This window comes from Equus przewalskii, chromosome X (assembly GCF_037783145.1).
Source record: "Equus przewalskii isolate Varuska chromosome X, EquPr2, whole genome shotgun sequence".
In the NCBI taxonomy this organism is placed as follows: Eukaryota; Metazoa; Chordata; class Mammalia; order Perissodactyla; family Equidae; genus Equus; species Equus przewalskii.
This window is the reverse complement of record NC_091863.1, coordinates 61,874,213-61,886,493: the sequence shown is the minus strand read 5'-3', so window position 1 is coordinate 61,886,493 and position 12,281 is coordinate 61,874,213. Positions and strand designations below refer to the sequence as shown.

Sequence of the window (12,281 nt, the reverse complement as noted above, 5' to 3'; positions counted from 1 at the left end):
TAACAAGTATTGATGAGGATGTGGATAAATTGGAACCCTTGTGCACTGTTGGTGGGAGTGTAAAATAATGCATCCTCTATGGAAAACCAGTATGGTGGTTCTTCAAAAAATTAAATATAGGGGAGGTTGTTGTCAAGCTAGAGGTATAGGAGGACCCTGAACTCACCTCCTGGTAATGAGAGTGAAGCACACTGCTGGGCCTCATAAGGCATCTCTTACATCAGGCCAACTCTCCAAGATTGAGAGACATAGCTGACCTACCTAATATATGTATATACAAATACGTTCACAGAGAAAGAGGAAAAATGAGGAGACAAAATAATATATTCCAAGTAAGGGAACTAGACAAAACTCCAGAAAAAGAACTGAATGAAAGAGAAATAAAAAATCTACCTGACAAAGAGTTCAAACAAAAAATCATAAGGATGCGCACTGATCTTGGGAGAAGAATGGATGAACTCATTGGGGACTTCAACAAAGAAATGGAAAATATAGAAAAGAACTAATCAGAAATGAAGAATATAATACTGGAAGTGAAAAATTCACTAAAGGGATTCAATAGCAGAGTAGAGGATACAAAAGAACAGGTCAATGAGCTGGGTGAAAAACTAGAGGAAATCACCCAAGCTGAATAGATAAAAGAACAAAGAATTAAAAAGAATGAGGACAATCTAAGGGACCTTTGGAAAAACATCAAGTGCATTAACATCCTTATTATAACCTAAGGAAGAAAACAGATATCCAGGTACAGGAAGCACAAAGAGTACACACAAGATAAACCCAAAGAGGCCCACATCAGACACATTATAAATAAAATGTCAAGAATTAAAGGCAAAGAGAGAATCCTAAAAGCTGTGAAGGAAAGGGAACAAGTTCCATACAAAGGAAACCCCATAAGGCTATCAGCTGACTTCTCAGCAGAAACCTTCCAGGCTAGAAGGGAGTGGCACAATATATTAAAGAGCTGAAAGAAAAAAACCTACAGCCAAGAATACTCTAGTGAGCAAGGTTATAATTTATAATGGAAGGAGAGATAAAGAGGTCCCCAGACAAGCAAAAATTAGAGGAGTTTATCACCAAGAAACCAGTCTTCCAAGAAATGCTAAAGGGAATTATTTAAGTGGGAAAGAGAAGACCACAAATAGGAGTACGACAATAATAATAATAATAAAGCAATAAAATCACTAGTAAAGGTAAAAATACTGTACAGGTAGCAGATCAAATACCTATGAAGATAATATGAAGATGAAAAGACAAATGTAATAAAATTGCCTATTTCCATGATAAGACGGTGACAGATACACACGCGCAAGAGGTTAGACATGATATCAAAAACATAAAATGTAGGAGGAGGGGAGCAAAAGAGTAGAGCCTTTTGAAAGAGGTCAAACTAAAGAGACCATTAACTTAATATAGATTTCTATATACATAGGTTATTATATATGAACCTCATGGTAATCACAAACCAGAAACCTATAATAAATACACAAAAAATGAAGAGAAAGGAACACAAACATAATACTAAAGAAAGCCATCAAACCACAAGGGATGAGAGCAAGAGAAAAACAAAGGAAGAGAGAAGAACTACTAAAACACCCAGAAGAAAGTAGCAAAATGGCAATAAGTACATATTTATCGATATCTACTTTAAATATCCTTTGACTAAATGCTCCAATCAAAGGGCATAGGGTGGCTGATTGGATAAAAAACAAGATCCATATATATGCTGCATACAAGAGACACACGAGACCTAAAATACTCACAAACTGAAAGTGAAGGGATGAAAAATGATACTCCATGCAAACATCAATGAAAATAAAACAGGTGTAGAAATACTTATATCAGAAAAAATAGACTTTAAAACAAAAACTGTAATAGGAGACAAAGATGAGCACTACAAAATGATAAAGGAAACAATCCAACAAGAGGAGATAACACTTGCAAATATCTATGCACCCAACATAGGAGCACCTAAATATATAAAGCAATTATTAACAGACATAGAAGGAGAAATAGACAGTAACACAATAATAGTAGGGGACTTTAACACTCCACTTACATCAATGGATAGATCATCCAAACAGAAGATCAAGAAGGAAACATTGGCATTAAATAACACATTATGCCAGACGGACTTATGGATATATACAGAACATTCCATCCAAAAATGGCAGAATACACATTCTTTTCAAATGCACATGGAACATTCTCCAGGATAGATCACATACTAGGCCGAGAATAAATTTAAGAAGATTGAAAAGATACCAAGCATCCTTTTTTACCATGACAGTATGAAACTAGAAATGAACTACAGGAAGAAAGCAGGAAAAGCCACAAATATGTGGAGATTAAACAAAATGCTAGTGAACAGCGATTGTGCCAAGGAAGAAGCCAAAGGAGAAATAAAAAAAATACCTGGAGACAAATGAAAATGAAAATACAACATGCCAAAATTTATGGGGCACAACAAAAGTGGTTCTAAGAGGGAAGAATATAACAATACAGGCCTAAATCAACAAACAAGAAAATTCTCAAATAAACAATATAACAGTGCACCTAAAGGAACTGGGAAAAGAAGAACAAACAAAGCTCAAAATAAGTAGAAGGAAGGAAATAATAAAAATCAGAGCAGAAATAAATGAAATAGAGACTAAAAAAAATCAAAAATCAACAAAATGGACAAACCTTTAGCTAGACTCACTAAGGAAAAAAGAGAGAAGTCATAAATAAATAAAATTAGAAATGAAAGAGGAGGAATTACAATGGACATTTAGAAACAGAAGCAATTATGAGACTACTATGAAAACTTACATGCAAACAAATTGGATAATCTAGAAGAGATAGTTAAGTTCTTAGAATCATACAACCTTCCAAAGAGGAATCAAGAAAAAAGAGAGAATTTGAATAGATCACTCACCAGTAAGGAGGTCCAAACTGTAATCTAAACCCTCCCAAAAAATAAAAGTCCAGGACCAGACAGCTTCTCTGGTGAATTCTACCAAACACTCAAAGAAGAATAAACACATATCCTTTTCAAACTCTTCCAAAAAATTGAAGAGGAGGGGAAGCTTCCTAACTCATTTTGTGAAGCCGACGTTACCCTATTACCAAAACCAGACAAGGTTAACACAAAAAAAGAAAATTACAGGCCAATATTACTGATGAATATAGATGCAAAAATTCTCAACAAGTTGCTATCAAATAGAATATAACAATACATTAAAAAGATCATACACCATGACCAAGTGAGATTTACTCCAGGGATTCAGGGATGGTTCAACATCTGCAAATCAATCTATGTGATTCACCACATTAACAAAATGAAGAGCAAAAATCACATGATCAGCTCAATAGATGCAGAGAAGTCATTTCACAAGATACAGCATCTATTTATAACAAAAACTTCGAATAAAGTGGGTATTGAAAGCAGGTACCTCAACATGCTAAAGGCCATATGTGACAAACTCACAGCTAATATCATTCTCAATGGAGAAAAACTGAAAGCTATCCCTCTAAGAACAGGAACCAGACAAGGATGCCCATTGTCACCACTTATTTAACATAGTATAGGAAGTCCTAGCCAGAGCAATCAGGCAAGAAAAAGAAAGAAAAGTGATCCAAATTGGAAAGGAAGAAGTGAAACTGTCACTATATGCAGATGACCTGATTTTATATATATAAAACTCTAAAGAATCCACTGAAAAACCTTTAGAAATAATAAATGAATGTGGTAAAGTGCAGGATACAAAATCAACATACAAAAAGCAGTTGTTTTTCTACACACTAACAATGAAGTAGCAGAAAGAGAAATTAAGGATACAATCCCATTTACAATTGCAACAAAAAGAATAAAATACCTAGAAATAAACTTAACCCAAGAAGTGAAAGATCTGTAAACTAAAACTATAAAACATTGTTAAAAGGAATTGAATAAGATACAAAGAAATGGAAAGATATTCCATGTTCTTGGATTGGAAGAATAAACATAGTTAAAATGTCCCTGCTTCCTAAACAATCTACAGATTCTATGCAATCCTTATCAAAATTCCAAGAACATTTTTCGCAAAAATAGAACAAAGAATTCTAAAATTTATATGGAACAACAAAAGAGTCCGAATAGCCAAAGGAACTGTGAGAAAAAAGAACAAAGCAGGAGGTAGCACAGTTCGTGAATTCAAAATGCAATACAAAGGTATAGTAACTGAAACATCATGGTACTGGCACAGAAACAGACACACAGATCAACTGAACAAAATTGAGAGCCCAAAATAAACCCACACATCTGTGGACAGCTAATTTTCAACAAGGGAGCCAAGAACATACAAGTGAGAATGGAAAGTCTCTTCAGTAAATGATGTTGGGAAAACTGGACAGCCACATGAAAAGAATGAAAATAGACCGTTATATTACACTACACAGAAAAATTAACTCAAAATGGATTAAATACTTGAATGTAAGACCTGAAAACATGAAACTTCTTGAAGAAAATATAAGCAGTGTGCTCTTCGACATTAGTCTTAGCAGCATATTTTCAAGTACTATGTCTGACTGGGCAAGGGAAACAATAGAAAAAATAAGCAAATGGGACTACATCAAACTGAAAAGCTTCTGCACAGCAGAGAAATCAACAAATTGAAAAGAGAATGTAAAAATTGGGAGAAGATATTTGCAAACCATATATCTAATAATGGGTTAATATCCAAAATATATAAAGCACACGTACAGCTCAGCAACAAAAAAACTAAAAACCCAATTAAAAACTGGGCAAAAGATCTGAACAGACACTTCTCCGAAGAAGATATACGGATGGCCAACAGGCACATCAAAAGATGATTAACATCATTAACTATCAGGGAAATGCAAATCAAAACTATAATGAGATATCCCTTCACTCCTGTCGGAATGACTATGATTAACAAGACAGGAAACAATAAGTGTTGGAGAGGATGTGGATTTAAAGATACATATAAAATGGTAAGTTTTCACCTACTTGCTACCTGCTGTGACTGCTCTTGGGAAGAACATCCCCTAAGGTACTCCTTCCTGGGATTCTGTAGTTTCATTACTAGTTACCTAGAGAGGTGGCTCTACAATTGTATTGAACAATGTTATGAAATAAGCCCTTTATTTTAGTAACCCTCTTTAGGTATCCAGAAACTTTGACCCACTGCCTCATCAAGGAGAATGGTGGCATAGAATTAAGAGTGCAGATTGACTCTAGTCCTGTTGTTCTCTGTTTAGCTGAAATAACCATGTATTTCTGGCTTCATTCAGGAAAATAATAGTTTTAAAATGAGCCCTTGAACCAATTCTCTTTCTCTGCCACACAATAGGTGCATTTTTATCCCTAAAACACCCCTGCTATGACATTTTGACCATTCTTTTGATCACTTGGGGTCTTGCTGCAGGTAGTAAAACATGACAGCTGCCAATTAATCTAGTCTCAGTAAAATTTTCAAATAGAGCCCTCTTCATCTAAGTAGACAGGTTTTCCTTTGTTTTGTTATCTGAGAATTATACTTCATGACAAAGTAGCATTTATTCCAGATAAGGAAGGCTCATTCCACATTAGAAAAAATGTGTAATGCAATTCATCATATCAACAAGTTAATGGATTGATGTAGGGAAAGCATTTGACAGACTTGAGTATCCACTCATGATATAAAGCAACAACAAAAACTCTGAGGGGAAAAAAAAGAAATAGAGGAGAACTTCATCAACTTGATTACAAATACATACAAATCTGTGGCTAAAATCATGTTCAAAGTGAAAAACTGAATACTTTCCCCTAAGATGGGAAACAGTACAAGGGTGTCTGATCACACCACTCTTACTCAACATAGTAGTAGACATTCGAGCCACTCCACAAAAGATATAAAATCATATTGATTAGCAAAGAAGAAATGAAGGTCTCTCTATTGTCAGATGTCATGATGGTCTATGTAGAATATCTCATGAAATGTCCCCCCAAATTGTGAAACTAATAACTAAGTTCAGAAAAAACCGAATACATGAAATAAATGCAAAAAAATCAATCACACTTCTATATCCTAACAATGAACATGTAGAAACCAAAATAAATAAAACAAATTGCAATTTACCTTTCCTCCAAATAAAATAAATTGTTTAGCTACACTGCACATGTAAAAAAACACATACAGGATTTTATGCTGAAAATTAAATGCTAATAAAAGGAATAAAAGAAGAGCTAACTAAATGGAAAGTCACACTGTTCATTAACGAGAAAACTCAAGAGAGATGTCATCATCATGGTGATGTGAGAGGATCCCTTTGTCTCTCTCCTTCAATCTACAGTGAGTGAAACATTCATTATGCAACAAAGGCTACATTACAAAACACACCAGGGCACCAGAGAGTTCCACACATCATTACATATAAAGGTGGGTGGATTGGAACACATAGAGGAGGCTAAACATGAGAAGAGCAGAGGCAATGCCCAGGACTCTGGATCTCCAGCCATAGCAGCTGAGCCAGTCATCCTCAGCCCCAGAGAACACAGTGGCAATCAACTGAATCATGTGTGCCACTCCAGCCAGTCAGCTGTACTGGCACCTGTGGCTTCAGGGAGCAGAGCAGCAGCAAAGGTGAAGCCCATGATTTGGGGCTCAAGCCATGACTCAGAGGCTGGTAGCAGCAATGGAAGTGCAAACAGGACTCCAGCACCCACATCACAGTGGTGCCTGTGGCCACGAGGTGACTACAAATAGAAGATATGGTGCCCCACAAACCCAACTCACTACCCACCTTTCTTCTCTCCCCACTATGGAAGTAGAGCTTCTGATCCAGGTGATCCCAGAGGTGGTGGATGCATAAACCATCCCTGTACCTGCAGTGGTGAGGCCAGTGACCACGGTGACACTGGCAACAACAAGGCATCAGTGACCTCCAGAGGTGTAAGGAGTAATGATGAAAGTATTGATGACACCCTGAATAGAGGTGCTGGAGGGTGGAACATGCAGACCCTCAAATATAGCCGGTGGTAGCTCAGGTAATAGAAACCAGAAACTAGTGTGATAGCATGACTTACTGAAAAACAAAAGAAAGACCTCTAATCTGCGACAAATTGAAAAGTTTCAATCAAAACAAGCAAAGCTATACCTAAATAATAAAATAAATAATAATAAAATAAAAAATAAATTTGCTATGACAAACACACCAACAAAGGAATAAGTCAGCGAGCACCAAAAAGCCACAGTGCCACCGCATCACAAACAGATAATAGCAATTATCCAGAAAACAAATATAAAGTCATGGAAGATTGTGATCTAACTGATAGAGAATTCAAAATAGCTGTCATTAAGCAACTCAATAAGCTACAGCAAAACTCAGGCAGGCAGTTCAATGAGCTCAGGCATAAAATCAGTGTACAAAGAAATACTTTACCAAGAAAGCTTGAAACTTTAAAAAAAGAACCAAAGAGAAATTCTGGAGCTAAAGAACTCAATTAATGAGGTGAAAATTGCATTAGAAAACATTGGAAATACAGCAGACCATATAGAAAAGATAATGAGTGAGCTCAAAGGTAGAAACCTACAAATGATGCAGATAGAAGAGGAGAGAGAACTAAGATTTTTAAAAACTGTAGAAATGCTATGAAACTTATCCAACTCCATTAAAGGTCAACATAAGAATAATGAGTATCCCAGAAGGAAAACAGAGAAAGGAGAGAGAAGATAAGGGAGAGCTTATTTAAAAAAAAAAGAAAACCAATAGCTGAGAACTTCCCAAACCTGGGGAGGGAAATGATATACAAATCCATGAAGTGAATAGAATACCCAATTATCTCAACAGAAAAAGACCTTCTCCAAGACTTGATAATTAAACTGTCAAAAGTCAACACAAAGAGAAGTTTCTGGGAAGATAGTTGCATAGGAGAACTCTGAACTCACCTCCTCCCACAGACAAAACAAGTCTACAACTACCTGTGGAACAATTACCCCGGAGATAGAACTGTAAACTTGATAAAAAGAACCCTTACAACAAGGAACAATGGGGACAGAGGTGGAAGAGGCAGAAACACTTTATGCTGGGGAAAAAAACACATTCTAGCCGTGGCACTTCACAGTCAGGAGCAATCTTAAGGTACAAAGCTTTTTCTGCAGAGTGGAGGATCTCAGAAGGTAAGCTATGACACAATAAGCAGCCTTTGAATTCAGCACACCCGAGATGAGTGCCATAATACCTGTCTTTGCTGGCTATTAAAACCAATGAGGAATACCTCCAAAAAAAGCTATTGAACATAAGAGAAAGAAAAGCCTGCTCTTAAAGGGCTCACGCACAGATTCACCCATTCTGGAAACCAGCACAAAATCACCAGAAGAAAAGGTGCATAGTCCTTTGGTAAAAGAGACTGACTTGAGAAGTACTAAATACTAAGTGCATCTCAGAGAGGCAGAGACAGTTGGGCCCATCTCTGCAGGCACTGAGATACTGGCAGCAGATATTATTGTGACCTATTATAGGCATACTGACACAGACACTGGCAGACGTCATTGGATTTCTTCCTCTGGCCTATTGGCACAGGGGTTGCCCCTACCTACTAGAGAAATGATTTAACCTAGCTCATCCAGGGAAGGTAGCCTGCCCTAGGACTGGCCCTGCCCACCAGCAAGCCAACAGGGAAATTGTATACTTGTGTGGGCAGGGTTGTGGCACCTCTGCAGCAGGGCAAGTCTGCCTCAGCAAGGTAGGGCATGCATGTGGGGTGGGACTGTGTTGGCAGGTGGTATGGGCCCATGGGCAGTAGGGCATGTCAGCTGCAGCAGACTTGTGCCACTGGTCATCTCAAACAGCCACAAGGGGGATCTGCCCCACCGTCCATCTTCTGAAATGATTCTGTGTTCCCATGCCTGGGGCTAGCCTCACCCACCTACACTCCTGAGGGAGCTGACAACAGCCTCACAGGCCAGAGGCCTACAACAATTATGGGCCTCTGAGCCTAGCAACCAGCCATGCTGGGGGCCTGACTCACTTAAAAGCAAAACAGCAGTAGGATGGACTATTAGATCTTGCAGCCAGCCATGCTGGGCTTGCCCCACCCAATAAAGTGACTAAAATGACCATATGAGCCACACACTGTTGAACCTTACAACCAAATGGCCCAGTGACCAGCTTAATCTACCTGTACACATACAGCAAAAGCAGCCCTGCCACAACAGAAAGGCACACATAGCCCACACAGGGCACAGTCCTGGAACAACTGGAACTAGTGATGAGAGGGACGTATATTGTTAGGCTCCATAAGGCATCTTTTACATAAAGCCACATCTCTGAGATTGGGAGACACAGCTGATCTACCTAACACAAATATACAAGCACAGAGAAGTAGGCAAAATGAAGAGAGAAAGAAATATGTTCCAAATAAAGGAACAGGACATCTTCAGAAAAAATAGCTAAATGAAACAGGGAGAAACAATATACTCGATAAAGAGTACAAACTAATAGTCATAAGAATGCTCACTGATCTTGGGAGAAGAATAGGTGAACACAGTAAGAACTTCAACAAAGAATTGGAAGATACAAAAAAGAACCAATCAGAACTGAAGAATACAATAATGGAAGTGAAAAATACACTGGAAGAGATCAACAGCCAAGTAGATGACACAGAAGAATGGATCAGGAGCTGGCCTGGTGATGCAGCAGTTAAGTTCACACGTTCTGCTTCTCGGTGGCCTGGGGTTCGCCAGTTTGGATCCCGGGTGTGGACATGGCACCACTTGGCATGCCATGCTGTGGTAGGCATCCCACATATAAAGTAGAGGAAGATGGGCAAGGATGTTAGCTCAGGGCCAGTCTTCCTCAGCATAAAGAGGAGGATTGGTGGCAGTTAGCTCAGGGCTAATCTTCCTCAAAAAAAAAAAAAAAAAGAAAAGAAGAATGGATCAGTGAACTAGACAAAAGGGTAGAGGAAATCACTCAAGGTGAACAGAACAAAGACTTAAAAAGAATGAGGAAAATCTGAGGAACATTTGGGATAACATAAAGTGTGTTGACATCCATTATAGATGTCCAGAAGGAAAAGAGAGAGACAAAGGGGCAGAGAAACTATTTGAAGAAATTATAGCTGAAAACTTTCCTATACTGAGGAAGGAAACAGACATTCAGGTACAGAAAGTACTAAAAAAGATGAGCGCAAAGTGCCCTGCACCAAGATACATTATAATTAAAATGTCAAAAATTAAAGATAAAGAGAGAATCCTAAAAGCTGTAAGAGAAAGGCAACGTTATTTATGAAGGGAACCCCATAAGGCTATTAGCTGACTTCTAAGCAGAAAATTTACAGGCTAGAAGGAAGAGACACAATATGTTAACAGTGTTGAAAGGAAAAAACCTATGGTTGAGAACAATCTACCTGGAAAGTTTATCATTCAGATTGGAAGGAGAGATAAAGAGTTTTTCAGACAAAGAAAAACTACAGGATGTTATTACCACTTAACCAGACTTACAGGAAATGTTAAAGGGACCTATTTAAATGGAAAAGAAAAGACCACAAATAGGAAGAAGGAAATTATCAAAGAAAAAACTCAGTGGTAAAGGCAAATATACAGTAAAGGTAGATCAACCACCCATAAAGCTAATATAAAGATCAAAACACAAAAGTACTAAAAATACCTATCTCCATGATAAGAGGTTAAGGAACACACATGCACACACAAAGTTAAGTATGATATCAAAAACATACAACTAGGAGCGAGGGGAGTACAAGTGTAGGGCTTTTAGTAAGAAGTCAAACTTAAGAGACCATCAACTTAATGTAGATTCCTATTTACATAGGTTATTATACATAAACCTCATGGTAATCAAAAACCAGAAATCTATAATATACAAATAACTGAGGGAAAAGAACCCAAAAATAATACTAAAGAAAGTCATCAAATCACAAGGGAAGAGAGAAAGAGAAGAAGAAAGGAACAGAGAAGGACTACTAAAACATCCAGTTAAAAAGGAAGAAAATGACAATAAACACACACTCATCTTTAAGCAACTTTAAACATAAATGGACTAAATGCTCCAATCAAAAGGCATAGGGTGACTGAATGTGTATATATATGCTGCATACAAGAGACAAACTTCAAACCTAAAGATACTCACAGACTGAAAGTGAAGGCATGGAAAAAGATACTCCATGCAAATGGCAATGAAAAGAAAGCTGAGGTACCAATACTTGTATAAGATGAAATAGACTTTGAAACAAAAACTGCAAGAAGAGACAAAGAAGGGCAATACATAATGATGAAGTGAACAATCCAACAAGAGAACATAAAACTTGTAAATATCTATGCACCCAACATAGGACCACCTAAAGATACAAAGTAATTATTAACAGACATAAAAGGAGAAATAGACATTAACAGAACATTAGGGGATTTTAACAATCCACTTACATCAATGAATAGATTATCCAAACAGAAGGTCAATAAGGAACCATTGGCCTTATAAGACACATTGGGCCAGAGGGACATAGTAGATATAAGCTGAAGATTCCATCCTAAAACCACAGAATACACATTCTTTTCAAATGCACATGGAACATTCTCTAGGAATGATCACATATTAGACCACAAAACAAGTCTTAATAAATTAAAGAAGATTGAAATGATACCAAGCATCTTTTCTGACCACAACAGTGTGAAATTAGAAATCAACTACAAGAATAAAGCAGGAAAAGCCACAAAAATGTGGAGACTAAACAAAATGCAACTGAACAACTAATGGGTCAATGAAATCAAAAAATATCTGGAGATAAGTGATAGTGAAAATACAACTTGGCAAAATTGTGGGGCTACAGCAAAAGAGGTACTAAGAGGGAAGTTTATAGCAATACAGGCCTACCTCAAAAAAACAAAATCTCAAATAAACAATCTAGCAGTGCACATGAAGGGACTAGAAAAAGAAAAAAGAAAGCTCAAAATCAGTAGAAGGAAGGAAATAATAAAAATCAGAGAAGAAATAAATGAAATAGAGACTAAAAAAAATAGAAAAAGCCACTGAAAGTAAGTGCTGGTTCTTTGAAAAGATAAGCGAAATTGCAAACCTTTATCTAGAATCACCAAGAAAAAAAGAGAGAAGCCTTGAATAAATAAAATCAAAAACCAAAGAAGAGAAATTACAAAAAACCCTCAGAAAAACAGAAGATTATAAGAGAACACTATGAAAAGCTATATGGCAATATATTTGATAATCTAGAAAAAATGGATAAATTCTTAGAATCATATACCTTCCAAAACTGAATCAACAAGAAATAGAGAATTTGAATAGAG

General features: G+C 37.0%; 1 long non-coding RNA gene across 2 annotated transcripts in view; it reads right to left on the bottom strand.

Annotated features, from left to right (window-relative positions):
* LOC139081044 (uncharacterized) overlaps window positions 1-12,281 on the bottom strand; it is a 70,638-nt gene that overhangs the window by 1,689 nt on the left and 56,668 nt on the right. The gene's annotated exons all lie outside the window — the stretch shown is intronic.